This window comes from Pseudophryne corroboree, unplaced genomic scaffold (genome assembly GCF_028390025.1).
Source record: "Pseudophryne corroboree isolate aPseCor3 unplaced genomic scaffold, aPseCor3.hap2 scaffold_296, whole genome shotgun sequence".
Lineage (NCBI taxonomy): Eukaryota > Metazoa > Chordata > Amphibia > Anura > Myobatrachidae > Pseudophryne > Pseudophryne corroboree.
Genome location: NW_026969629.1, coordinates 131,540 through 159,245, shown reverse-complemented (window position 1 = coordinate 159,245; position 27,706 = coordinate 131,540). Strand labels below are relative to the sequence as shown.

The 27,706-nt window shown below is 47.6% G+C and overlaps 1 non-coding gene across 1 annotated transcript; it reads left to right on the top strand.

Moving 5' to 3' along the window:
* The first annotated feature begins 16,280 nt into the window (after nucleotides 1-16,280).
* LOC135015594 (U1 spliceosomal RNA) lies at nucleotides 16,281-16,446 on the top strand. The gene has a single exon (XR_010213814.1). It is a non-coding gene; the product is annotated as a U1 spliceosomal RNA (small nuclear RNA).
* The last annotated feature ends 11,260 nt before the right edge of the window (nucleotides 16,447-27,706 follow it).

Genomic DNA, 27,706 nt, shown 5'->3' with positions numbered 1-27,706 from the left:
TACATCAATGAATAAGTTTCAAAATAGAATGCATCAAGAGAACGATGTTGGTAGTATAAAACTACCTACAGCACCTGGTATTCCCAGGTGGTCTCACATCCAAGAACAAACCAGGCCTAAAATCAGGTGATATTGGGCATATACAGTGTGGTGTGGCTGTAGATGAGCTTAGTGGTTTCTGTTAGAGTTCTTCTACTTCTAACTACTCGTACATAAATGAGTAAGCGGACGATTTATTAAACCTGGTGAAATGATAATTTGCATGGTGATAAAGTACCAGCCAATCAGCTCCTAATTGCCATGTCACAGGCTGGGTTTGAAAAATGACAGTTAGGAGCTGACTGGCTGGTACTTTATCACCTTGCACTTTATCAGTTCACCAGGCTTAATAGATCTGCCCCAATGTTTCAAAATGGAATGCATCAAGAGAACGGTGTTAGTATTGTAAAAATACACACAGCTCCTGGTATTTCCTGGTGGTCTCCCATCCAAGTACTAAAACCAGGACCAACACTGCTCAGCTTCCATGATCAGGAGAGATTGGGCAAATCCAGTGTGCTGTGGCTGTAGATGAGCTGGTGGTTTTTATTACAGCTCTTCTACTTCTAACTTCTGGTACATAAAAGAATACATGTAAAAATTAAATGTACCAAGAAAATGGTGTTGGTAGTTTAAAAACACCTAAAGAATCTGATACTACCAAGCAGTCTCCCATACATGTATTAACAAAGTCCAATACTGCTTTGCTTCAAAAATCAAATGAGATTGGGCATATCCAGTGTGGTGTGGCTTTAGATAAGCTTTGTGGTTTCTGTTAGAGCTCTTCTACTTCTAACTACTGGTACATTAATGAATATGTATAAGGTTGTAGTTTATCCAATATGCCTTTACTACCTTACCTTTCAACCCCCCCTCCCTCCCCTCTTCTCCTTATAGCTTCCTTAGTTCTCTCCTCCTCATGTGTGCGTTATTTGTTTTCTCATACGTCCTAGATGATGCTGGGGTCACATTAAGAACCATGGGGTATAGACGGGATCCGCAGGAGACATGGGCACTTTAAGACTTTCAAAGGGTGTGAACTGTCTCCTCCCTCTATGCCCCTCCTCCAGACTCCAGTTTTAGTATTGTGCGCAGTGATACTGGATGCACTACAGGGGAGCTCTACTGAGTTTCTCTGAAAAGACTTGTTAGTTTTTTTTATTTTCAGGGAGGCTGCTGGCAACAGTCTCCCTGCTTCGTGGGACTTAGGGGAGAGAAGTATGACCAACTTCTAGTGAGTTCAATGGCTCTGCTTCAGGCTGACAGGACACCATTATCTCCTGAGGGTGCTGATCGCTAGGTACGCCTAGATGCACACTCCCGCAGCCTGCCGTCACCCCCTTACAGAGCCAGAAGACAGATGATGCTGGGGTCACATTAAGAACCATGGGGTATAGACGGGATCCGCAGGAGACATGGACACTTTAAGACTTTCAAAGGGTGTGAACTTCTTCTCCAGTGATGGCATTCTGAGGTACCGAGCAGCGAGCGGAACGCTGCGCGCCATGCTCCCACACAAACACAGGCACTGCAGGGTGCAGGGCACGGGGGGGGGGCACCCTGGGCAGCATAAATTCCTCACAAAAGGCTGGAAAAAGTGGACATTAGTGCCTGGGCACTATCCTTACCCCGCTAGCGTAATTAATTATTTCTGAGCGGGACAGATACGCGCCATTACAGTAGCGGGGCTTCTTCCTCACCTCACCAGAACATCTTTAGAGCATTACAAGTCTATCACTATAGAGTTTATTATTTCCCAGACTGTGTACTTTTGGCGCTGGATTGTGAGCTGAAAAATCCTCTGTGTCCCTCTGACAGATTTACTGACGGTCTGTCCCCCATAAGCCGATGTGTCTGTGGGTACTTGGTACATGTGTGTCAACATGTCGGTGGCTGAATGTTTTTCCCAAGAGGAAACTATATTAGGAATGCAGACATATGATGGTGGCCCTGTTGGCACCACCAATAACTGACTGGGTAAAAGTTTCAGTAATATCAGAGTAAGGTTGGATAAATCTGTGTCCCAGACACAGACGTAGAGAATAGATGTGATGTTCATGGCTATGTTTCTTTTCCCTCAGGCCCCGCGGGGTCGCAAAAATGTTATTTTGCCCAGTTACTACACACTGATACTGACACGGATACTGATTCCTATGTCGACCATAATGTTTCCTGATTAGATCCAATATTGGCAAGGAGCATTCAGTACATTATTGTGGATATTAAGGACATATTAAAATCACTGAAGACCCTGCTGTTCCTGACAAAGGGGTCTATATGTATGTATATATAGATATATAATGAAAGCTGATGTAACGTTCCTCCATCTCTGTTTGAGAAAGTCTGGGCCAGCTCGACAAGATGGTTTCAAATCCCCAAAAGGATTCTGGTTGTTTATTCATTTCCCGCCGCGGACAGAATAAAGTGGGAGTCACCCCCTGTTCTGCACGGGGCCCTGTCACAAATCCAGCGGATCGTATGCAGGAAGCTACATTATTTCTAGTTATGTAACCAAGGGTACATTACTTAGACCTGCCATTACATGTGCATGGGTGAGTAGTAGTATTCAAGAATTGGTCGAATACCTTGTCATCCGATATAGATACCTTGGAGAGATGGGATACTCCTTACGTTGTATCATATCAAGGACACTGCAGCATACTTACGTGAGACTGCAAGGGATATAGGACTCTTGAGTTCACGGGCCAATTTCATGGCAGTCTCGGATAGGAGGGCATTGTGGATTCACCAAGAGAATGCTGATGCTGACTCCAAGAAGAAAGCGAGTCTCTTCCCTATGAAGGTGAAGCGTTGTTTGGTGACTGCCTAGTTAATTTGATCTCGGCAGCTCCCGCAGGTAAGTCAACCTTCTTGCCCTATGTTCCCTCCCAACGGATGAAGACGCATCATTATCTGATGCAGTCATTTTGGCCCAATAGATATGCAAGAAGTTAAGATTCCCCTTTCTTTGCAGGTAGAGGAAGGAGAAGAGGGAAGAGGTCTGCATCCTCTTCAAGATCGCAGGAGCAGAGATCATCCTCTGCTTCTGCCAAATCCACCGCATGACGCTTGGGCTCTCTTGCAGGAGCCCGCACCAGTGGGGGCACGTCTAAAACTCTTCAGTCAGTTCTGGATTCATTCGGACATGGACTTGTGTGTTTTACAAATAGTGTCCCAAGGGTACAAACTGGGGTTTCAAGACGTTCCCCCTCACCGATTGTTCAAATCGGCTTTAGTCAGCAGGGAGAAGGTTTTTATTCAAGCCTCTTCGTGGTCCCTAAGCCGGACAGCTCAGTCAGACCAATCTGAAATCTGAAATCCCTCAATTTCTACCTAAGGAAATTAAATTTCAAGATGGAATCTCTCAGTGCAGTGATCTCCAGTCCGGAGGAAGGAGATTTCATGGTTTTGGTAGACATAAAGGATGCCTACTTACATTAGTGATGAGCGCCTGAAATTTTTCGGGTTTTGTGTTTTGGTTTTGGGTTCGGTTCCGCGGCCGTGTTTTGGGTTCGACCGCGTTTTGGCAAAACCTCACCGAATTTTTTTTGTCGGATTCGGGTGTGTTTTGGATTCGGGTGTTTTTTTCAAAAAACCCTAAAAAACAGCTTAAATCATAGAATTTGGGGGTCATTTTGATCCCATATTATTATTAACCTCAAAAACCATAATTTCCACTCATTTTCAGTCTATTCTGAATACCTCACACCTCACAATATTATTTTTAGTCCTAAAATTTGCACCGAGGTCGCTGGATGACTAAGCTAAGCGACCCTAGTGGCCGACACAAACACCTGGCCCATCTAGGAGTGGCACTGCAGTGTCACGCAGGATGTCCCTTCCAAAAAACCCTCCCCAAACAGCACATGACGCAAAGAAAAAAAGAGGCGCAATGAGGTAGCTGTGTGAGTAAGATTAGCGACCCTAGTGGCCGACACAAACACCGGGCCCATTTAGGAGTGACACTGCAGTGTCACGCAGGATGTCCCTTCCAAAAAACCCTCCCCAAACAGCACATGACGCAAAGAAAAAAAGAGGCGCAATGAGGTAGCTGTGTGAGTAAGATTAGCGACCCTAGTGGCCGACACAAACACCGGGCCCATCTAGGAGTGGCACTGCAGTGTCACGCAGGATGGCCCTTCCAAAAAACACTCCCCAAACAGCACATGACGCAAAGAAAAAAAGAGGCGCAATGAGGTAGCTGACTGTGTGAGTAAGATAAGCGACCCTAGTGGCCGACACAAACACCGGGCCCATTTAGGAGTGGCACTGCAGTGTCACGCAGGATGTCCCTTCCAAAAAACCCTCCCCAAACAGCACATGACGCAAAGAAAAAAAGAGGCGCAATGAGGTAGCTGTGTGAGTAAGATTAGCGACCGTAGTGGCCGACACAAACACCGGGCCCATTTAGGAGTGGCACTGCAGTGTCACGCAGGATGTCCCTTCCAAAAAACCCTCCCCAAACAGCACATGACGCAAAGAAAAAAAGAGGCGCAATGAGGTAGCTGTGTGAGTAAGATTAGCGTTCCTAGTGGCCGACACAAACACCGGGCCCATTTAGGAGTGGCACTGCAGTGTCACGCAGGATGTCCCTTCCAAAAAACCCTCCCCAAACAGCACATGACGCAAAGAAAAAAAGAGGCACAATGAGGTAGCTGTGTGAGTAAGATTAGCGACCCTAGTGGCCGACACAAACACCGGGCCCATCTAGGAGTGGCACTGCAGTGTCACGCAGGATGGCCCTTCCAAAAAACACTCCCCAAACAGCACATGACGCAAAGAAAAAAAGAGGCGCAATGAGGTAGCTGACTGTGTGAGTAAGATAAGCGACCCTAGTGGCCGACACAAACACCGGGCCCATTTAGGAGTGGCACTGCAGTGTCACGCAGGATGTCCCTTCCAAAAAACCCTCCCCAAACAGCACATGACGCAAAGAAAAAAAGAGGCGCAATGAGGTAGCTGTGTGAGTAAGATTAGCGACCGTAGTGGCCGACACAAACACCGGGCCCATTTAGGAGTGGCACTGCAGTGTCACGCAGGATGTCCCTTCCAAAAAACCCTCCCCAAACAGCACATGACGCAAAGAAAAAGAAAAGAAAAAAGAGGTGCAAGATGGAATTGTCCTTGGGCCCTCCCACCCACCCTTATGTTGTATAAACAAAACAGGACATGCACACTTTAACCAACCCATCATTTCAGTGACAGGGTCTGCCACACGACTGTGACTGATATGACGGGTTGGTTTGGACCCCCCCCAAAAAAGAAGCAATTAATCTCTCCTTGCACAAACTGGCTCTACAGAGGCAAGATGTCCACCTCATCATCATCCTCCGATATATCACCGTGTACATCCCCCTCCTCACAGATTATCAATTCGTCCCCACTGGAATCCACCATCTCAGCTCCCTGTGTACTTTGTGGAGGCAATTGCTGCTGGTCAATGTCTCCGCGGAGGAATTGATTATAATTCATTTTAATGAACATCATCTTCTCCACATTTTCTGGATGTAACCTCGTACGCCGATTGCTGACAAGGTGAGCGGCGGCACTAAACACTCTTTCGGAGTACACACTTGTGGGAGGGCAACTTAGGTAGAATAAAGCCAGTTTGTGCAATGGCCTCCAAATTGCCTCTTTTTCCTGCCAGTATAAGTATGGACTGTGTGACGTGCCTACTTGGATGCGGTCACTCATATAATCCTCCACCATTCTTTCAATGGTGAGAGAATCATATGCAGTGACAGTAGACGACATGTCCGTAATCGTTGTCAGGTCCTTCAGTCCGGACCAGATGTCCGCATCAGCAGTCGCTCCAGACTGCCCTGCATCACCGCCAGCGGGTGGGCTCGGAATTCTGAGCCTTTTCCTCGCACCCCCAGTTGCGGGAGAATGTGAAGGAGGAGATGTTGACAGGTCGCGTTCCGCTTGACTTGACAATTTTCTCACCAGCAGGTCTTTCAACCCCAGCAGACTTGTGTCTGCCGGAAAGAGAGATCCAAGGTAGGCTTTAAATCTAGGATCGAGCATGGTGGCCAAAATGTAGTGCTCTGATTTCAACAGATTGACCACCCGTGAATCCTTGTTAAGCGAATTAAGGGCTCCATCCACAAGTCCCACATGCCTAGCGGAATCGCTCCGTGTTAGCTCCTCCTTCAATGTCTCCAGCTTCTTCTGCAAAAGCCTGATGAGGGGAATGACCTGACTCAGGCTGGCAGTGTCTGAACTGACTTCACGTGTGGCAAGTTCAAAGGGCAGCAGAACCTTGCACAACGTTGAAATCATTCTCCACTGCGCTTGAGACAGGTGCATTCCACCTCCTATATCGTGCTCAATTGTATAGGCTTGAATGGCCTTTTGCTGCTCCTCCAACCTCTGAAGCATATAGAGGGTTGAATTCCACCTCGTTACCACTTCTTGCTTCAGATGATGGCAGGGCAGGTTCAGTAGTTTTTGGTGGTGCTCCAGTCTTCTGTACGTGGTGCCTGTACGCCGAAAGTGTCCCGCAATTCTTCTGGCCACCGACAGCATCTCTTGCACGCCCCTGTCGTTTTTTAAAAAATTCTGCACCACCAAATTCAAGGTATGTGCAAAACATGGGACGTGCTGGAATTTGCCCATATTTAATGCACACACAATATTGCTGGCGTTGTCCGATGCCACAAATCCACAGGAGAGTCCAATTGGGGTAAGCCATTCCGCGATGATCTTCCTCAGTTGCCGTAAGAGGTTTTCAGCTGTGTGCGTATTCTGGAAGGCGGTGATACAAAGCGTAGCCTGCCTAGGAAAGAGTTGGCGTTTGCGAGATGCTGCTACTGGTGCCGCCGCTGCTGTTCTTGCGGCGGGAGTCCATACATCTACCCAGTGGGCTGTCACAGTCATATAGTCCTGACCCTGCCCTGCTCCACTTGTCCACATGTCCGTGGTTAAGTGGACATTGGGTACAGCTGCATTTTTTAGGACACTGGTGAGTCTTTTTCTGAGGTCTGTGTACATTTTCGGTATCGCCTGCCTAGAGAAATGGAACCTAGATGGTATTTGGTACCGGGGACACAGTACCTCCAACAAGTCTCTAGTTGGCTCTGCAGTAATGATGGATACCGGAACCACGTTTCTCACCACCCAGGATGCCAAGGCCTCAGTTATCCGCTTTGCAGTAGGATGACTGCTGTGATATTTCATCTTCCTCGCAAAGGACTGTTGGACAGTCAATTGCTTGGTGGAAGTAGTAAAAGTGGTCTTACGACTTCCCCTCTGGGATGACCATCGACTCCCAGCAGCAACAACAGCAGCGCCAGCAGCAGTAGGCGTTACACGCAAGGATGCATCGGAGGAATCCCAGGCAGGAGAGGACTCGTCAGAATTGCCAGTGACATGGCCTGCAGGACTATTGGCATTCCTGGGGAAGGAGGAAATTGACACTGAGGGAGTTGGTGGGGTGGTTTGCGTGAGCTTGGTTACAAGAGGAAGGGATTTACTGGTCAGTGGACTGCTCCCGCTGTCACCCAAAGTTTTTGAACTTGTCACTGACTTATTATGAATGCGCTGCAGGTGACGTATAAGGGAGGATGTTCCGAGGTGGTTAACGTCCTTACCCCTACTTATTACAGCTTGACAAAGGGAACACACGGCTTGACACCTGTTGTCCGCATTTCTGTTGAAATACCTCCACACCGAAGAGCTGATTTTTTGGGTATTTTCACCAGGCATGTCAACGGCCATATTCCTCCCACGGACAACAGGTGTCTCCCCGGGTGCCTGACTTAAACAAACCACCTCACCATCAGAATCCTCCTGGTCAATTTCCTCCCCAGCGCCAGCAACACCCATATCCTCCTCATCCTGGTGTACTTCAACACTGACATCTTCAATCTGACTATCAGGAACTGGACTGCGGGTGCTCCTTCCAGCACTTGCAGGGGGCGTGCAAATGGTGGAAGGCGCATGCTCTTCACGTCCAGTGTTGGGAAGGTCAGGCATCGCAACCGACACAATTGGACTCTCCTTGTGGATTTGGGATTTCGAAGAACGCACAGTTCTTTGCGGTGCTACTGCTTTTGCCAGCTTGAGTCTTTTCATTTTTCTAGCGAGAGGCTGAGTGCCTCCATCCTCATGTGAAGCTGAACCACTAGCCATGAACATAGGCCAGGGCCTCAGCCGTTCCTTGCCACTCCGTGTGGTAAATGGCATATTGGCAAGTTTACGCTTCTCCTCCGACAATTTTATTTTAGGTTTTGGAGTCCTTTTTTTACTGATATTTGGTGTTTTGGATTTGACATGCTCTGTACTATGACATTGGGCATCGGCCTTGGCAGACGACGTTGCTGGCATTTCATCGTCTTGGCCATGACTAGTGGCAGCAGTTTAAGCACGAGGTGGAAGTGGATCTTGATCTTTCCCTAATTTTGGAACCTCAACATTTTTGTTCTCCATATTTTAATAGGCACAACTAAAAGGCACCTCAGGTAAACAATGGAGATGGATGGATACTAGTATACAATTATGGACGGACTGCCGAGTGCCGACACAGAGGTAGCTACAGCCGTGAACTACCGTACTGTACTGTGTCTGCTGCTAATATAGACTGGTTGATAAAGAGATGTAGTAGTATGTATAAGTATAAAGAAGAAAGAAAAAAAAACCACGGGTAGGTGGTATACAATTATGGACGGACTTCCGAGTGCCGACACAGAGGTAGCTACAGCCGTGGACTACCGTACTGTACTGTGTCTGCTGCTAATATAGACTGGTTGATAAAGAGATGTAGTAGTATGTATAAGTATAAAGAAGAAAGAAAAAAAAACCACGGGTAGGTGGTATACAATTATGGACGGACTGCCGAGTGCCGACACAGAGGTAGCTACAGCCGTGGACTACCGTACTGTACTGTGTCTGCTGCTAATATAGACTGGTTGATAAAGAGATGTAGTTGTATGTATAAGTATAAAGAAGAAAGAAAAAAAACCCACGGGTAGGTGGTATACAATTATGGACGGACTGCCGAGTGCCGACACAGAGGTAGCTACAGCCGTGGACTACCGTACTGTACTGTGTCTGCTGCTAATATAGACTGGTTGATAAAGAGATGTAGTAGTATGTATAAGTATAAAGAAGAAAGAAAAAAAAACCACGGGTAGGTGGTATACAATTATGGACGGACTGCCGAGTGCCGACACAGAGGTAGCTACAGCCGTGGACTACCGTACTGTACTGTGTCTGCTGCTAATATAGACTGGTTGATAAAGAGATGTATAAGTATAAAGAAGAAAGAAAAAAAAACCACGGGTAGGTGGTATACAATTATGGACGGACTGCCGAGTGCCGACACAGAATTAGCTACAGCCGTGGACTACCGTACTGTACTGTGTCTGCTGCTAATATAGACTGGTTGATAAAGAGATGTAGTAGTATGTATAAGTATAAAGAAGAAAGAAAAAAAAACCACGGGTAGGTGGTATACAATTATGGACGGACTGCCGAGTGCCGACACAGAGGTAGCTACAGCCGTGGACTACCGTACTGTACTGTGTCTGCTGCTAATATAGACTGGTTGATAAAGAGATGTAGTAGTATGTATAAGTATAAAGAAGAAAGAAAAAAAAACCACGGGTAGGTGGTATACAATTATGGACGGACTGCCGAGTGCCGACACAGAGGTAGCTACAGCCGTGAACTACCGTACTGTACTGTGTCTGCTGCTAATATAGACTGGTTGATAAAGAGATGTAGTAGTATGTATGTATAAAGAAGAAAGAAAAAAAAACCTCGGGTAGGTGGTATACAATTATGGACGGACTGCCGAGTGCCGACACAGAGGTAGCTACAGCCGTGAACTACCGTACTGTACTGTGTCTGCTGCTAATATAGACTGGTTGATAAAGAGATGTAGTAGTATGTATGTATAAAGAAGAAAGAAAAAAAAACCTCGGGTAGGTGGTATACAATTATGGACGGACTGCCGAGTGCCGACACAGAGGTAGCTACAGCCGTGAACTACCGTACTGTACTGTGTCTGCTGCTAATATAGACTGGTTGATAAAGAGATGTAGTAGTATGTATGTATAAAGAAGAAAGAAAAAAAAACCACGGGTAGGTGGTATACAATTATGGACGGACTGCCGAGTGCCGACACAGAGGTAGCTACAGCCGTGGACTACCGTACTGTACTGTGTCTGCTGCTAATATAGACTGGTTGATAAAGAGATGTAGTAGTATGTATGTATAAAGAAGAAAGAAAAAAAAACCACGGGTAGGTGGTATACAATTATGGATGGACTGCCGAGTGCCGACACAGAGGTAGCTACAGCCGTGAACTACCGTACTGTGTCTGCTGCGACTGGATGATAAATAATGATATAAAAAATATATATATATCACTACTGCAGCCGGACAGGTATATATTATATAATGACGGACCTGCTGGACACTGTCTGTCAGCAGAATGAGTTTTTTATAGAATAAAAAAAAAAAACACCACACAAGTGAAGTCACACGACGAGTGTTTAACTTTTTCAGGCAATCACAATATAGTATACTACTAACTATACTGGTGGTCAGTGTGGTCAGGTCACTGGTCAGTCACACTGGCAGTGGCACTCCTGCAGCAAAAGTGTGCACTGTTTAATTTTAATATAATATGTACTCCTGGCTCCTGCTATAACCTATAACTGGCACTGCAGTGCTCCCCAGTCTCCCCCACAATTATAAGCTGTGTGAGCTGAGCACAGTCAGATATATATACATAGATGATGCAGCACACTGGGCTGAGCAGTGCACACAGATATGGTATGTGACTGAGTCACTGTGTGTATCGTTTTTTTCAGGCAGAGAACGGATATATTAAATAAAACTGCACTGTCTGGTTGTCACTGTGGTCAGTCACTAGTAAACTCTGCACTCTCTACACTTCTACAGTACTCCTAAGCTCCAGTAAATCAGGTCAATCTCTCTCTCTCTCTCTCTCTTCTAATCTAAATGGAGAGGACGCCAGCCACGTCCTCTCCCTATCAATCTCAATGCACGTGTGAAAATGGCGGCGACGCGCGGCTCCTTATATAGAATCCGAGTCTCGCGAGAATCCGACAGCGTCATGATGACGTTCGGGCGCGCTCGGGTTAACCGAGCAAGGCGGGAGGATCCGAGTCTGCTCGGACCCGTGAAAAAAACCATGAAGTTCGGGCGGGTTCGGATTCAGAGAAACCGAACCCGCTCATCTCTAACTTACATGTTCCCATTTAGCCTCTGCATCAAGCTACCTGAGGTTTGCAATTCAGTATTGTCATTACCAATTTCAGACATTGCCGTTTGGTCTGTCCACGGCTCCGAGGATTTTCACCAGGGTGATCGCAAGCAAGGAGTAACAATTATCCCGTACTTGGATGATCTTTTGATAAAGGCGAAATCCAGGGACCAGTTAGTGCAAAACATTGCACTCTCCCTGACAGTTCTTCAACAACATAGTTGGCTCCTAAACTTGCCAAAATCGCAGTTGGTCCCAATGACGCGGTTGTTGTTTTTGGGAGTGATACTGGACACAGAAGAGGTTTTCTTCCAGTGGAAAGGCTCTGGAGATCCAGAGTCTGGTCAAACAAATTCTGAAACCAGCAAGAGTGTTAATCCATCAATGCATTTGGTTGCTGGGTAAGATGGTTGCGGCCTACGAGCCCATTCAGTTTGGCTGGTTCCATGCCAGAGTGTTCCAGTGGGACCTGTTGGACAAGTGGTCCGGATCCCACCTACACACGCACCGGAGGATAATCCTGTCTTCCAAGACCAGAATCTCACTCCATTGGTGGCTGCACAGTTCTCACCTCCTAGAGGGGCGAAGGTTCGGGATCCAGGACTGGATCCTAGGGACCATGGATGCAACCCTCCGAGGCTGGGGAGCAGTCACACAGGGGGAAAACGTCCAAGGAAGATGGTCAAGTCGGGAAAGTTGTCTCCACATAAATGTTCTGGAGTTAAGGGCCATTTAATAACTGCAGACACAGTACGCACTGGGACGGGTGCCCAGCATCCTCTACGGACTAAGAGAAAAGGATTTACCGGTAGGTATTAAAATCCTATTTTCTCTAACGTCCTAGAGGATGCTGGGGACTCCGTAAGGACCATGGGGATAGACGGCTCCGCAGGAGACATGGGCACTTTAAGAAAGACTTTAGTTCTGGGTGTGCACTGGCTCCTCCCTCTATGCCCCTCCTCCATACCTCAATTTGATACTGTGCCCAGTGGAGACTGGGTGCTTTTCAGGAGCTCTCCTGAGCTTTCTGACAGAAAGTATTTTGTTAGGTTTTTCATTTTCAGGGAGCACTGCTGGCAACAGACTCCCTGCATCGAGGGACTGAGGGGAGAGAAGCAGCCCTACTCTCCGAGTTGCAAGGTCCTGCTTCTTAAGCTACTGGACACCATTAGCTCCAAAGGGATTAGCTCCAAAGGGATTGGTACGCAGGATCTCACCCTCGCCGTCCGTCCCAGAGCCGCGCCGCCGTCCCCCTCGCAGAGCCGGAAGATAGAAGCCGGGTGAGTATGAGAAGAAAAGAAGACTTCAGAGGCGGCAGAGGACTTCATGATCTTCATTGAGGTAACGCACAGCACTGCAGCTGTGCGCCATTGCTCCCATACACCTCACATACTCCGGTCACTGTAAGGGTGCAGGGCGCAGGGGGGGCGCCCTGGGCTGCAATATAAACCTCTTTTTGGCAGAAATATAACATATATACAGCTGGGCACTGTATATATGTATGAGCCCCCGCCAATTGTACAGTTTAAGCGGGACAGAAGCCCGCCGCCGAGGGGGCGGGGCTTCTCCCTCAGCACTCACCAGCGCCATTTTTTCTCCACAGCACAGCTGAGAGGAAGCTCCCCGGACTCTCCCCTGCTTATACCACGGTAGACAAGAGGGTTGAAAAGAGAGGGGGGGGGGCACATAATTTGGCACAAATTACATACAGCAGCGCTACTGTGCAAACATTAAGTTACTGTGCTATTCCTGGGTTATATAGCGCTGGGGTATGTGCTGGCATACTCTCTCTCTGTCTCTCCAAAGGGCAGAGCCGGCAATAGGCATAGGCAAACTAGGCATTTGCCTAGGGCATTTGATATGCCTAGGGGCATCAGCAACTTCTGCTGATTAAAATGATATGCGGCATGCCTATATTCTGTGTGTAGCATTTCATATGCAGATACAGCCACAGTCTCACACAGTATATAGGCGTGCTGCATATAATTTTAATCAGCAGAAGCTGCGTGTGCATCCGAACAACATAGCAATGCAAATAAGATGCATTTTAATAAAAAAAAGGTGCCCCAACGTTAGCATTGAAGCAAGATTTATGAGGACACATCTGTATCCAAGCAGAGGCAGAGGTCACAGTGTTAGTGGCAGTGTGAGTGCTGTGTGCATGTGAGTGGGTTGATTGTGCAGTAGTGTTCGGAATATGAGTAAGGAGCATTATGTGTGTCATGTAAAAATGCATTAATAATGTGCAACATATGTGTAAGGGGCACTATGTGTGTCATTATGTGTATAAGGGCATTAATAATGTGCGGCATGTGTGTAAGGGACATTGGTGGTCATTCCGAGTTGTTCGCTCGGTAATTTTCTTCGCATCGCAGCGATTTTCCGCTAATTGCGCATGCGCAAGGGTGGTCATTCCGAGTTGTTCGCTCGGTAATTTTCTTCGCATCGCAGCGATTTTCCGCTAATTGCGCATGCGCAATGTTCGCTCTGCGACTGCGCAAAGTAAATTTGCTATGCAGTTAGGTATTTTACTCACGGCATTACGAGGTTTTTTCTTTGTTCTGCTGATCGTAGTGTGATTGACAGGAAGTGGGTGTTTCTGGGCGGAAACTGGCCGTTTTATGGGTGTGTGTGAAAAAACGCTGCCGTTTCTGGGTAAAACGCGGGAGTGTTTGAAGAAACGGGGGAGTGTCTGGGCGAACGCTGGGTGTGTTTGTGACGTCAAACCAGGAACGAAACTGACTGAACTGATCACAGTTGTCGAGTAAGTCTGGAGCTACTCAGAAACTGCTAAGAAGTGTCTATTCGCAATTCTGCTAATCTTTCGTTCGCAATTTTGATAAGCTAAGATTCACTCCCAGTAGGCGGCGGCTTAGCGTGTGCAATGCTGCTAAAAGCAGCTTGCGAGCTAACAACTCGGAATGAGGGCCATTATGTGTAAAAGGGCATTAATAAAGGTTGTCATAATGTGTAAGACGCATTATGTTTATAAGGACATTAATGATGTGTCTCATATGTGTAAGGGGCATTACTGTGTGGAATTATGTGTATAAATGCATTACTAATGTGTGGCATTATGTGTATAAGGTGCTCTAATATGTAGCGTTGCGTATAGAAAGGGCATTTACTGTGTCGTCTAATGTGAATAAAGAGCAATAGGGTGTGGTGTAATGTAAATAAGGAGCAATTCAGTGTGATGTAATGTGAATAAGGAGCACTACTGTGAGAAGTAACGTTTATAAGGTAAAGTGATACTACTGTGGGATGTAATGTGAATTATGGACACTATCACGTGATCAAATGTGAATAAAATTGCAGTACTGTGTGGCGGAATTTTAATTGGGGGTACTATTGTGTGGACATGCCCATTGCCAGCAAAAACACACCCCTTTTTGGACTGTGCGCCAAATGTGCGAACTGTTCCTGTTTAAAATATAGGGGGTACAAACACCAAAATAAGTACTGTTATGGGTGAGGTTTGATGGTGCTGGGAAAGAGGTGCAAGGTCAGAGGCGGAACCAGCGGTGGTGCTAGGGGGCACCAGGCAAAATCTTGCCTAGGGCATCATATTGGTTAGGGCCAGCTCTGCCAAAGGCCCTTGTGGGGGAAATGTCTTCAGTAAAAGCATTCCCTGTGTGTGTGGTGTGTCGGTACGCGTGTGTCGACATGTCTGAGGAAGAAGGCTATATTAGAGAGGAGCGGGAGCAAATGAATGTGGTGTCTCCGCCGACACCTGATTGGATGGATATGTGGAATGTTTTAATTGCTAGTGTAAACTCATTGCACAAAAGATTAGACAAGGCTGAAGCTTTGGGACAGTCAGGGTCTCAACCCATGCCTGATCCTATGTCGCAGGGACTGTCAGGGTCTCATAAGTGCCCACTATCCAGATTGTTGACACAGATACCGACACGGATTCTGACTCCAGTGTCGATTACGATGATGCAAAGTTACAGCCAAAATTGGCAAAATACATTTGATATATGATTATGGCAATAAAAGATGTTTTGCACATCACAGAGGAGCCCCCTATCCCTGACAAGAGGGTACATATGTACAAGGGAAAGAAGCCTGAGGTAACCTTTTCCCCTCACACGAGCTGAACGAGTTATGTGAAAAAGCTTGGGAATCTCCTGCAGATTTCCAAAAGGATTCTTATGGCGTATCCTTTCCCATCAACGGATAGGTTACGATGGGAATCCTCCCCTTGGGTGGACAAAGCATTAACACGCTTATCCAAGAAGTTAGCCCTCCCGTCCCAGGATACGGCTACCCTCAAAGAGTCTGCTGACCGCAAACAGGAGATTACCCTGAAGTCCATTTATACACATTCAGGTACCTTACTCAGACCGGCAATTGCGTCGGCCTGGGTGTGTATGTGTAGTGCTGTAGCGGCATGGACGGATACCCTAGATAAGGATACTATTTTATTGCCCCTGGGGCATATAAGAGATGATGTCCTATATATGTGTGTATGCAAACTACAGGTGGTGCTGCATGGCTCACACCCTTTTGCTTGTCTTGTAGAGCAACTCTGGAGCTGTTACTGGGTCCAGCTGCTGCAAGAAATCAGCTTGAATGCTTCAGGGGCTGGGGCATGGCCAACATGAGCCCCACACTGATGGGGGTGTATAAAGCGATCTAGGGGTCATCCAAGCGCAACCCCACAAAGGCCGCCATGCCCTGCGTGACCATTTTCTCTTTTCATATGCAGACGAGGGTTGCAGCCAACTATACCCATTGCTTGGATGACATCACCATATGCAAATCCATCTGCTGCAGGCCTTCCCCCAGGAATGCTTGCACTAGTTGTTGCATTTGGTTTGTTGTTTGGGGGGTGCTTCAGTATTAGGCAGCCGTCTGCCCTCACACATTCGTCTGAAAATGTGTTCTCCCTGCAGTTGTTGTCCCCAGATGAGAGTTCCCTTGTGCTGCCTCAGTTGAATCTCCTTTACTTGACGGAGGTGTGCCTGAGCAGCGGCCCTCCCCAGCCCTATCTCAAATCATACTTATTTTGCTTAGGTGATACCATGGTCATGAAGATTGTTTTCCCAGGGTGAGGTTCATTCATTGCATTCTGGGTATGCTGACCTCTGTGATTTCCCCAAATGTGGGAATCTCGACTGCATAATTTGTGGTAGGGGGGGGGACTGCATTTGTGCTTTCCCCTGGTTGGCTCTGGTATAATTTAGATCTCATTGTCTCAGGTCTCTCTCCAGCCTAGTTTGCTGTCTGTTTCCACTTCTCTTTTCTTGAGCCCCTCCCTTCTATGCCCTTGCGCACTATCCTGACTTCTCCCGTCTGCTTACTTTGTGCCTTCCAACGCACAATGCGAACTACAGGTGGTGTTGCAGGGCCCACACCCTTTTATTTGCCTTACAGAGCAGCTCTGGAGCTGTTACAGTGCCCAGCTGCTGCAAGAAATCAGCTTGAATGCTTCAGGGGCTGGGGCATGGCCAACATGAGCCCCACACCAAAGGAGGGTGGGGGGTGTTCAATGCGAACTAGGGGTCATCCAAGCGCCCCTTTTCTCTTTTCATATGCAGATGAGGGTTCCAGCCAACTTTGGCCCACTGCTTGGATGACATCACCGTATGCAAATCCGTCTGCTGCAGACCTTTCCCCAGGAATGCTTGTACTAGTTGTTGCATATGGTTTGATGTTTGAGGGTGCTTCAGTATTAGGCAGCCTTCCGCCCTCTCATTTTCATCTGAAAAGATGTGGTCTCCCTGCAGTTGTTGTCCCCAGACAAGAGTTCCCTTGTGCTTCCTCAGTTGAATCTCCTTAACTTGACGGGGGTGTGCTCGAGCAGCCGCCCTCCACAGCCCTATCCCAACACATGCTTTTCTTGCGTATGAGATCTCTTGATCATGAAGATAGTTCTCACAGGGTGAGGTTCATCCATTACATTTTAAAGTAGGAAGGTACAAATTACATATTCAAATTACATATATGTGCTGGATTCAAATGTTTCCCCCCCTTCCTTTCTCAATTGTGCCCATCAGCAGCTATTCTAATGTTGCTGCCAATGGGTGTGACACATTAATTTCTTCTGTGGGGTACACTGGACTCCACAAGGATTCACATTGGGGTGTAGAGTAGGATCTTGATCTGAGGCACCAACAGGCTCAAAGCTTTTGACTGTTCCCAAGATGCTCAGCGCCCCCTGCTCTATAACCTCGCTTCCATGAACAGGGAGCTCAGTTTGTAGTTGGTGCCTTCAGTAGCAGGCCACTTAACAGGGGGCTGCCTCAGGCAGCCTATTCTTAGCTATTAATTTTGACAAGAAAAGAAGAACTTTTTTTTTATAAGAATCTACAAGGGCTGCAGCAGGTTAGGTCTAATAGACATCTTTACTGCAGCTCCATCACTCCCAGCGGCGCAGTATACTCCCGTGCCCTGGTTGCTGGGTCACTGCAGCGGAGGCTCCGGTTTCTTCCTAAGGTCAGTCACACACACAACGCCCTCCGGGATTACGAGGCCGCTGATGAAAGGGAGGTAAGGGACTTCTGTGCCCACACTATACCGTGATCCAGCGTGGCTGTAGGGGGTGGGCCATGTGCGCACTGGCGTGGACACTGAGTACTGGGCAGCCGCTCCACTAGCCACCAGGGACAGTTAAGGAGCACAGCTCTGGGGGGGTTTTCTCTTATATTAACCCCATTTTGTACTACCCGCAGTGCATTGTGATAGGTAATAGAGCCTGATTCAGGTTGGATTGCAATCGCAATAAGCAATCCAACTGCAAAAATTGCTAAGAGCATACGCATGCGCCTGCATTTTCTGCGGCACCCCGCAGATAATGCGATCGCTTCTGACTGTCAATTGGTGCTGGGGGGGGGTCAGCAACAATCCATTTCCAAGTCGGAGATGGAGCGGTGCATGGGCAGGGCTACAAAATGGGGTCGGCATCGGAGAAACAGGAGGCGTGGTCAGAGCTGCTGCATGACATCACATGCAGTAGCTGCGATCACAAAAATGGTGGCGGCTTCCTGCGCACACATACAGTCTGCACCAACAGGAGGCTAACCCATTTTTTATGATCACGCTGAACTGCAATGAGACTGCAATTTCAGCGTGGTCAAGAAGGGAGGCGGCATGCTGGGTGGCCCCAGCATGCGAACCAAAGGATTGCAAATTCTGTTACTTAGCAGAATTTGCAATCCTTACTGAATTAGGCCCATTGATTACAAAATGTATTTGTAAATATTTGAAGTTTTTCTTCAGGGACTAGCACAAAAGATGCTTGGGGCTACTAACACATGGGTAAGCCACGTAAAGCTTCCCATGGGTCAGTGGCATCACAACGGGGTTGCGGCCCACACCCGAGTGTCACCCGCCAAGGGGGGTGACACCAAAGTGCCGGCTCCTCTTCAGTGACAGAATATGGGTGTTTCACTGTAACATTACGTGCAACACCCAGTTTCTGTCACTGTGCAGGAGCCAGCACCACTCACACACTAGTCCCCGGGTGCAGCACTCAACCCCCGGGATACCCGGAGCAACAAAATGGAGATTCAGGAAAACAGGCCACACCCCTACCTATGAGACCATGCCTCCTTTTTACCATTGCGCTGCTTATCTGCGCGCACTGCATTACAATCTCCCTCGCTGCCTCTCTGGGTGTCACCAATGATAGTGACACCTTTGCCATGCTTGTAGCAGCTGGTCCTAAGATCTACGCCTCCAGCCCTGAGTGTTTGCCCTTGTGACTTGTTGATCATCATAGCGAAGCAGATTCTTACAGAAAACTGCAGGGGCTTAGATTGAAAAGAAAAACATTGACGAACCCATCATTTCAGCAACAGGGTCTGCCACACGGCTGACTGAAATGACTGGTTGGTTTGGGCCCCCACCAAAAAAGAAGCAATCAATCTCTCCTTGCACAAACTGGCTCTACAGAGGCAAGATGTCCACCTCATCATCCTCCGATTCCTCACCCCTTTCACTGTGTACATCGCCCCCCTCACATATTATTAATTCGTCCCCACTGGAATCCACCATCTCAGATCCCTGTGTACTTTCTGGAGGCAATTGCTGGTAAATGTCTCCACGGAGGAATTGATTATAATTCTTTTTGATGATCATCATCTTCTCCACATTTTCTGGAAGTAACCTCGTACGCCGATTGCTGACAAGGTGAGCGGCAGCACTAAACACTCTTCTGGAGTACACACTGGAGGGAGGGCAACTTAGGTAGAATAAAGCCAGTTTGTGCAAGGGCCTCCAAATTGCCTCTTTTTCCTGCCAGTATACATACGGACTGTCTGACGTGCCTACCTGGATGCGGTCACTCATATAATCCTCCACCATTCTTTCAAAGGTGACAGAATCATATGTAGTGACAGAAGACGACATGTCAGTAATCGTTGCCAGGTCCTTCAGTCCGGACCAGATGTCAGCACTCACTCCAAACTTCCCTGCATCACCGCCAGCGGGTGGGCTCGGAATTCTTAGCCTTTTCCTTGCACCCCCAGTTGCGGGAGAATGTGACGGAGGAGCTGTTGACGGGTCACGTTCCGCTTGACTTGACCATTTTCTCACCAGCAGGTCTTTGAACCTCTGCAGACTTGTGTCTGCCGGAAAGAGAGATACAATGTAGGTTTTAAATCTAGGATCGAGCACGGTGGCCAAAATGTATTGCTCTGATTTCAACAGATTGAATCCTGGTTAAGCGAATTAAGGGCTCCATCCACAAGTCCCACATGCCTAGCGGAATCGCTCTGTTTTAGCTCCACCTTCAATGTCTCCAGCTTCTTCTGCAAAAGCCTGATGAGGGGAATGACCTGACTCAGGCTGGCAGTGTCTAAACTGACTTCACGTGTGGCAAGTTCAAAGGGTTGCAGAACCTTACACAACGTTGAAATCATTCTCCACTGCGCTTGAGTCAGGTGCATTCCCCCTCCTTTGTCTATATCGTGGGTAGATGTATAGGCTTGAATGGCCTTTTGCTGCTCCTCCATCCTCTGAAGCATATAGAGGGTTGAATTCCACCTCGTTACCACCTCTTGCTTCAGAGGATGGCAGGGCAGGTTCAGGAATGTTTGGTGGTGCTCCAGTCTTCGGCACGCGGTGGCTGAATGCAGAAAGTGGCCCGCAATTCTTTGGGCCACCGACAGCATCTCTTGCACGCCCCTGTCGTTTTTTTAAATAATTCTGCACCACCAAATTCAATGTATGTGCAAAACATGGGACGTGCTGGAATTTGCCCAGATGTAATGCACGCACAATATTGGTGGCATTGTCCGATGTCACAAATCCCCAGGAGAGTCCAATTGGGGTAAGCCATTCTGCGATGATGTTCCTCAGTTTCCGTAAGAGGTTGTCAGCTGTGTGCCTCTTATGGAAAGCGGTGATACAAAGCGTAGTCTGCCTAGGAACGAGTTGGCATTTGCGAGATGCTGCTACTGGTGCCGCCGCTGCTGTTCTTGCTGCGGGAGGCAATACATCTACCCAGTGGGCTGTCACAGTCATATAGTCCTGAGTCTGCCCTGCTCCACTTAACCACGGACATGTGGACTAGTGGACCTTGGGTACAACTGCATTTTTTAGGACACTGGTGACTCTTTTTCTGAGGTCTGTGTACATTTTCGGTATCGCCTGCCTAGAGAAATGGAACCTAGATGGCATTTGGTACCGGGGACACAGTACCTCAATCAAGTCTCTAGTTGCCTCTGAATTAACGATGGATACCGGAACCACGTTTCTCACCACCCAGGCTGACAAGACCTGAGTTATCCGCTTTGCAGCAGGATGACTGCTGTGATATTTCATCTTCCTCGCAAAGGACTGTTGGACAGTCAATTGCCTACTGGAAGTAGTACAAGTGGTCTTCCGAACTCCCCTCTGGGATGACGATCGACTCCCAGCAGCAACAACAGCAGCGCCAGCAGCAGTAGGCGTTACACTCAAGGATGCATCGGAGGAATCCCAGGCAGGAGAGGACTCGTCAGACTTGCCAGTGACATGGCCTGCAGGACTATTGGCTTTCCTGTCTAAGGAGGAAATTGACACTGAGGGAGTTGGTGGTGTGGTTTGCAGGAGCTTAGTTACAAGAGGAAGGGATTTAGTGGTCAGTGGACTGCTTCCGCTGTCATCCAAAGTTTTTGAACTTGTCACTGACTTATGATTAATGCGCTGCAGACGACGTATAAGGGAGGATGTTCTGAGGTGGTTAACGTCCTTACCCCTACTTATTACAGCTTGACAAAGGCAACACACGGCTTGACACCTGTTGTCCGCATTTGTGTACAGGATGCATACCTTCATGTCCCCATTTATCCATCTTATCAGGCGTACCTCAGATTTGCGGTACAGGACTGTCATTGCCAATTTCAGATGTTGCTGTTTGGTCTCTCCACGGCCCAGAGAATTTTCACCAAGGTAATGGCGGAAATGATGGTTCTCCTGCGTAAGCAAGGTGTCACAATTATCCCGTACTTGAGCGATCTCATAAAAGCGAGATCAAGAGAGCAGTTGCTGAACAGCGTATCACTTTCACTGAAAGTGTTACAGCAACACGGCTGGATTTTCAATATCCCAAAGTCGCAGTTGGTTTCTACGACTCGTCTGTCTTTCTTGGGCATGATTCTGGACACAGACCAGAAGAGAGTTTATCTCCCGATAGGAAAGGCCCAGGAACTCATGACTCTTGTCAGGAACCTATTGAAACCAAAACTTGTGTCAGTGCATCACTGCACTCGAGTCCTGGGAAAGATGGTGGCATCATACGAAGCCATTCCATTCGGCAGGTTCCATGCGAGGACTTTCCAATGGGACCTACTGGACAAGTGGTCTGGGTCACATTTGCAGATGCATTGGTTGATCACCCTGTCCCCCAGGGTTAGGGTATCACTCCTGTGGTGGCTGCAGAGTGCTCACCTTCTCGAGTGACGCAGATTCGGCATTCAGGACTGGATCCTGGTGACCACAGAGGCAAGCCTCCAAGGTTGGGGAGCAGTCACACAGGGAAGAAATATCCAAGGTCTTTGGTCAAGTCAAGAGACTTGTCTTCACATCAACATCCTGAAACTAGGGGCCATATACAATGCCCTACGTCAAGCGGAGACCTTACTTCGCGACCAACCGGTTCTGATCCAGTCAGACAACGTCACCGCAGTGGCTCATGTAAACCGCCAAGGCGGCACAAGGAGCAGAGTGGCGATGGCGCAAGCCACCAGAATTCTTCGCTGGGTGGAGAATCACGCAAGCGCACTGTCAGCAGTGTTCATTCTGGGAGTGGACAACTGGGAAGCAGACTTCCTCAGCAGACACGACCTACATCCGGGAGAGTGGGGACTTCATCAGGAAGTCTTTGCACAGATTACAAGTCGGTGGGAACTGCCACAGATAGACATGATGGCGTCCCGGCTCAATAAAAAGCTACAGAGGTATTGCGCAAGGTCAAGAGACCCTCAGGCAGTAGCTGTAGACACCCTAGTGACACCGTGGGTGTTCCAGCCGGTCTATGTATTTCCTCCTCTTCCTCTCATACCCAAGGTGTTAAGGATAATAAGACAAAGAGGAGTGAGAACAATCCTCATTGTTCCAGATTGGCCACGGAGGACCTGGTATCCGGATCTGCAGGAAATGCTCACAGAAGATCCGTGGCCTCTTCCTCTAAGACAGGACCTGTTGCATCAGGGGCCCTGTCTGTTCCAAGACTTACCGCGGCTGCGTTTGACGGCATGGCGGTTGAATGCCGGATCCTAGCAGTGAAAGGCATTCCGGTTGAGGTCATCCCTACGCTGATAAAGGCTAGGAAGGATGTAACGTCAAAACATTACACCGTATATGGCGAAATTATGTTTCTTGGTGTGAGGCCAGGAATGCTCCTACGGAAGAATTCCATCTGGGCCGTTTCCTTCACTTCCTACAAACTGGAGTGAATTTGGGCCTAAAATTAGGCTCTATTAAGGTCCAGTTTTCGGCCTTATCCATTTTCTTTCAAAAAGAATTGGTTTCTCTTCCAGAAGTTCAGACTTTTGTAAAAGGAGTGCTGCATATTCAGCCTCCTTTTGTGCCTCCGGTGGCACCTTGGGACCTTAACGTGGTGTTAAGTTTTCTAAAATCACACTGGTTTGAACCACTTAAAACGGTGGAGTTAAAATATCTCACATGGAAGGTGGTCATGTTATTAGCCTTGGCTTCGGCTAGGCGAGTGTCGGAATTAGCGGCTTTGTCACATAAAAGCCCATATTTGGTGTACCATGTGGATAGAGCGGAATTGCGGACCCGTCCTCAATTCCTACCAAAAGTGGTCTCATCTTTTCATATGAACCAACCTATTGTGGTGCCTTTGGCTACGCGTGACTTGGAGGATTCCGAGTTACTTGATGTTGTCAGGGCTTTGAAAATTTACGTGGCCAGGACGGCTAGAGTCAGGAAAACTGAAGCGCTGTTTGTCCTGTATGCAACCAACAAGATTGGTGCCCCTGCTTCAAAGCAGGCTATTGCTCGCTGGATTTGTAACACGATTCAGCAAGCGCATTCTATGGCTGGATTGCAGTTACCGAAATCGGTCTAGGCCCATTCCACGAGGAAAGTGGGCTCTTCTTGGGCGGCTGCCCGAGGGGTCTCGGCACTACAGCTGTGTCGAGCTGCTACTTGGTCAGGTTCAAACACCTTTTCAAAATACTATAAGTTTGATACCCTGGCTGAGGAGGAACTCATGTTTGCTCAATCGGTGCTGCAGAGTCATCCGCACTCTCCCGCCCGTTTTGGAGCTTTGGTATAATCCCCATGGTCCTTACGGAGTCCCCAGCATCCTCTAGGACGTTAGAGAAAATAAGATTTTAAACCTACCGGTAAATCTTTTTCTCGTAGTCCGTAGAGGATGCTGGGCGACCGTCCCAAGTGCGGACTACTTCTGCAATACTTGTATATAGTTATTGCTTCAATAAGGGTTATGTTAGAGTTGCATCGGTCCTGCACTGATGCTACAGTATGTTGTTTTTTCGTACTCATAACTGGGTAGTTTATCACAAGTTATACGGTGTGATTGGTGTGGCTGGTATGAATCTTGCCCTGGATTAACAAAATCCTTTCCTCATACTGTCAGTCTCCTCTGGGCACAGTTTATCTAACTGTGGCATAGAGGGGCATAGAGGGAGGAGCCAGTGCACACCCAGAACTAAAGTCTTTCTTAAAGTGCCCATGTCTCCTGCGGAGCCCGTCTATCCCCATGGTCCTTACGGAGTCCCCAGCATCCTCTACGGACTACGAGAAAAAGATTTACCGGTAGGTTTAAAATCTTATTTTCTACTTTATTCTTTTCTATCCTAGTTTATTACGACCAACTTTCATCCAAGGAGTTTGATATTCTACTACCTGCATGCAATTTAAATTGCTTAAATTGTTTATATGGTTGATTTGTCCTTCACAGTCCATAATCTGCAACTTGGATGTACTTGTGTCATTGAAAATCTTATAATAAAAATGTTTATATATTGAAAAAAAAGTTATAAGACATATGCCTACCTACTAAATGGGGTAAAATTAGGGGATTCTGTACTGGAAAAGGACTTAGGTGTCCTCATAGATAGCAAGCTAAGCAGTAGTACCCAAAGTAGGACTGCAGCAAAGAAGGCTAATAAGATATTAGCATGCATAAAACGGGGTATTGATGCTAGGGACGAGAGTATTATACTCCCGTTATATAAATCACTAGTGAGGCCACACCTTGAATACTGTGTACAGTTCTGGGCACCGTACTACAAAAAGGATATCCTGGAGCTTGAAAAGGTACAGAGGAGGGCGACCAAACTAATTAAGGGCATGGAGATGATGGAATACAAGGAAAGGCTTGAAAGACTAGGCATGTTTACATTGGAAAAGCGGAGACTAAGAGGGGATATGATCAACATCTACAAATATATAAGGGGACAATACACAGAGCTTGCGCGGGACCTGTTTCTGGTTAGATCAACACAGAGGACTCGTGGACACTCGCTAAGGTTAGAGGAGAGGAGATTCCGCACAATACAGCGTAAAGGCTTTTTCACGGTAAGGACAATACGTGTTTGGAATTCCCTGCCCGAGGGAGTTGTAATGGCGGAATCTGTCAACACCTTTAAGAATGGGTTAGATAAATTCCTATTGGATAAGGATATCCAGGGGTATGGTGCATAGTCATGCATTATAGTTACTATAAATAGGGATAAAATGCAATGGCTGACAGCAGCATCAGTCAGAAATTTTAGTAAAATCATCATGCATAGGACACCACAAATAGGTTGAACTCGATGGACAATTGTCTTTTTTCAACCTCAGATACTATGTTACTATGTTACTATGTAATATTTGAAGAAACAAAATAAAATAAAGCTATGTATTGGGTTTCACTAACAAGCACATTGGAAGACTTGACTACTGTTAAAAGACATGCATTACATGGTATAGAGCCACAAACCACAATGTAGTAAAATAAAAACAAACTTACATGTGTATCAAACCTATGTGAGGCTTACATTGATAGTGCAAGATCAACACTCTATCAACTGTGCAAACTAGACTGCACATAAATGCCATGAAATTTATCTGAGATTTTAGTAAATAAGGCCCGTTGCTGTCCGGGTCACACAGCCGTCACGGCCCCGCCCCTATACGGTCCGGTCATGTCTGCGTTGTCCTGACTGTGCCCCCAAAATGGCGGCACAACGCCGCTGGCCCGACTCCTCCTGCCCAGTGACCGCCTCTACCTGTCAATCAGGCAGAGGCGCTCACTGGGCAGAGATGCTGATCGCATCTCTGGCATGTGCCGGTGCACTGTGGCACCAGCACACACGCACTTCAGACCTGATCTCCTGTTGTGTGAATATGCACAGCAGGGATCAGGTCTTAATTAGGCCCTATATACAGCTGTCAGTAAAGCAGGGATGTGCTGCTGCCAGTGAGGCAGGGATGTTCTGCTGTCAGTGAAGCAGTGATGTGCTGCTGTCAGTGAAGCAGTGATGTGCTGCTGTCAGCGAGGCAGTGATGTGCTGCTGTCAGCGAGGCAGGGATGTGCTGCTATAAGTGAGGCAGGGATGTGCTGCCGTCAATGAGGCAGGGATGTGCTGCCGTCAATGTTGCAGGGATGTGTTGCTCTCAACGCTGCAGGGATGTGCTGCTGTCAGTGAAGCAGGAATTTGCTGCTGCAGTGAGGCAGAGATATGCTGCCCACTATCTCCCTATCACCCCTGCCTGAGTCACACACTTTCCCTGTCACCCCTGCCTCAGTTACCCACTATCTCCCAGTCACCGCTGCCTCAGTCAACCACTATACCTGCGACCCCTGCCTCAGTCACCCACTATCCCTGTCACCCCTGCCTCAGTCTCTTACTGTCCCTGTCACCCCTGCCACAGTCATCCACTATCTCCCTATCATCCCTGCCTTATTCATTTATTATCCCTGTCACCCACTTTCTTCCCATACTTACCCAACCCCTTCCTATCACCCCTCCCTCAGTAACCCACTATCTCCCTGTCACCCCTGCCTAAGTCACCCACTATCACTGTCACCCCTGCATCAGTCACCCACTATCACCCAGTCACCCCGGCTTCAGTCACCCACTATATCCCACTCATGCATGCTTCAGTCACCCACTATCTCCCAGTCATCCCTGCCTCAGTCACCTACTGACACCAGTGCAGATATTTCTGCTGCAGCCTCTCCACTCTCCAGCGTGAACGTCCTGACGACTGAGGAAATCCGCTTCCCAGTTGAGGACTCCGGGAATGAACACTGCCGATATTGCTGGCAGATGACGTTCTACCCAACTGAGGATTTTTTTATACTTCCAGCTTTGCCATGCAGTTTCGAGTGCCGACTTGATGATTTGTGTACACTACCGTGGTGGCGTTGTCCGATTGTACTTGAACAGGCCTGTTCTGTACTAGAGGCAGGGCCAGTATCAATGAATTGAACACTGCCCGCAATTCCAGAATGTTTATCGGGAGGAGAGATTCCTCCCTGGTCCACCGATGGTGAAGGGTCGTCATCACGGCCATGACCTTGGTGAATTTCCGAGGTGCCGTGGCCAAACCAGAAGGCAGGACCTGAAATCCAAAAACTAACCAGGCACAACACTGCTTAGCTTCCAACATCAGATGAGATTGGACATATCCAGTGTGATGCGGCTGTAGATTTTTGCTGTTTCTAACTTCTACATCAATGAATAAGTTTCAAAATAGAATGCATCAAGAGAACGGTGTTGGTAGTATAAAACTACCTACAGCACCTTGTATTCCCAGGTGGTCTCACATCCAAGAACAAACCAGGCCTAAGATCAGGTGATATTGGGCATATACAGTGTGGTGTGGCTGTAGATGAGCTTAGTGGTTTCTGTTAGAGTTCTTCTACTTCTAACTACTAGTACATAAATGAATAAGCGGCCGATTTATTAAACCTGGTGGAATGATAATTTGCATGGTGATAAAGTACCAGCCAAT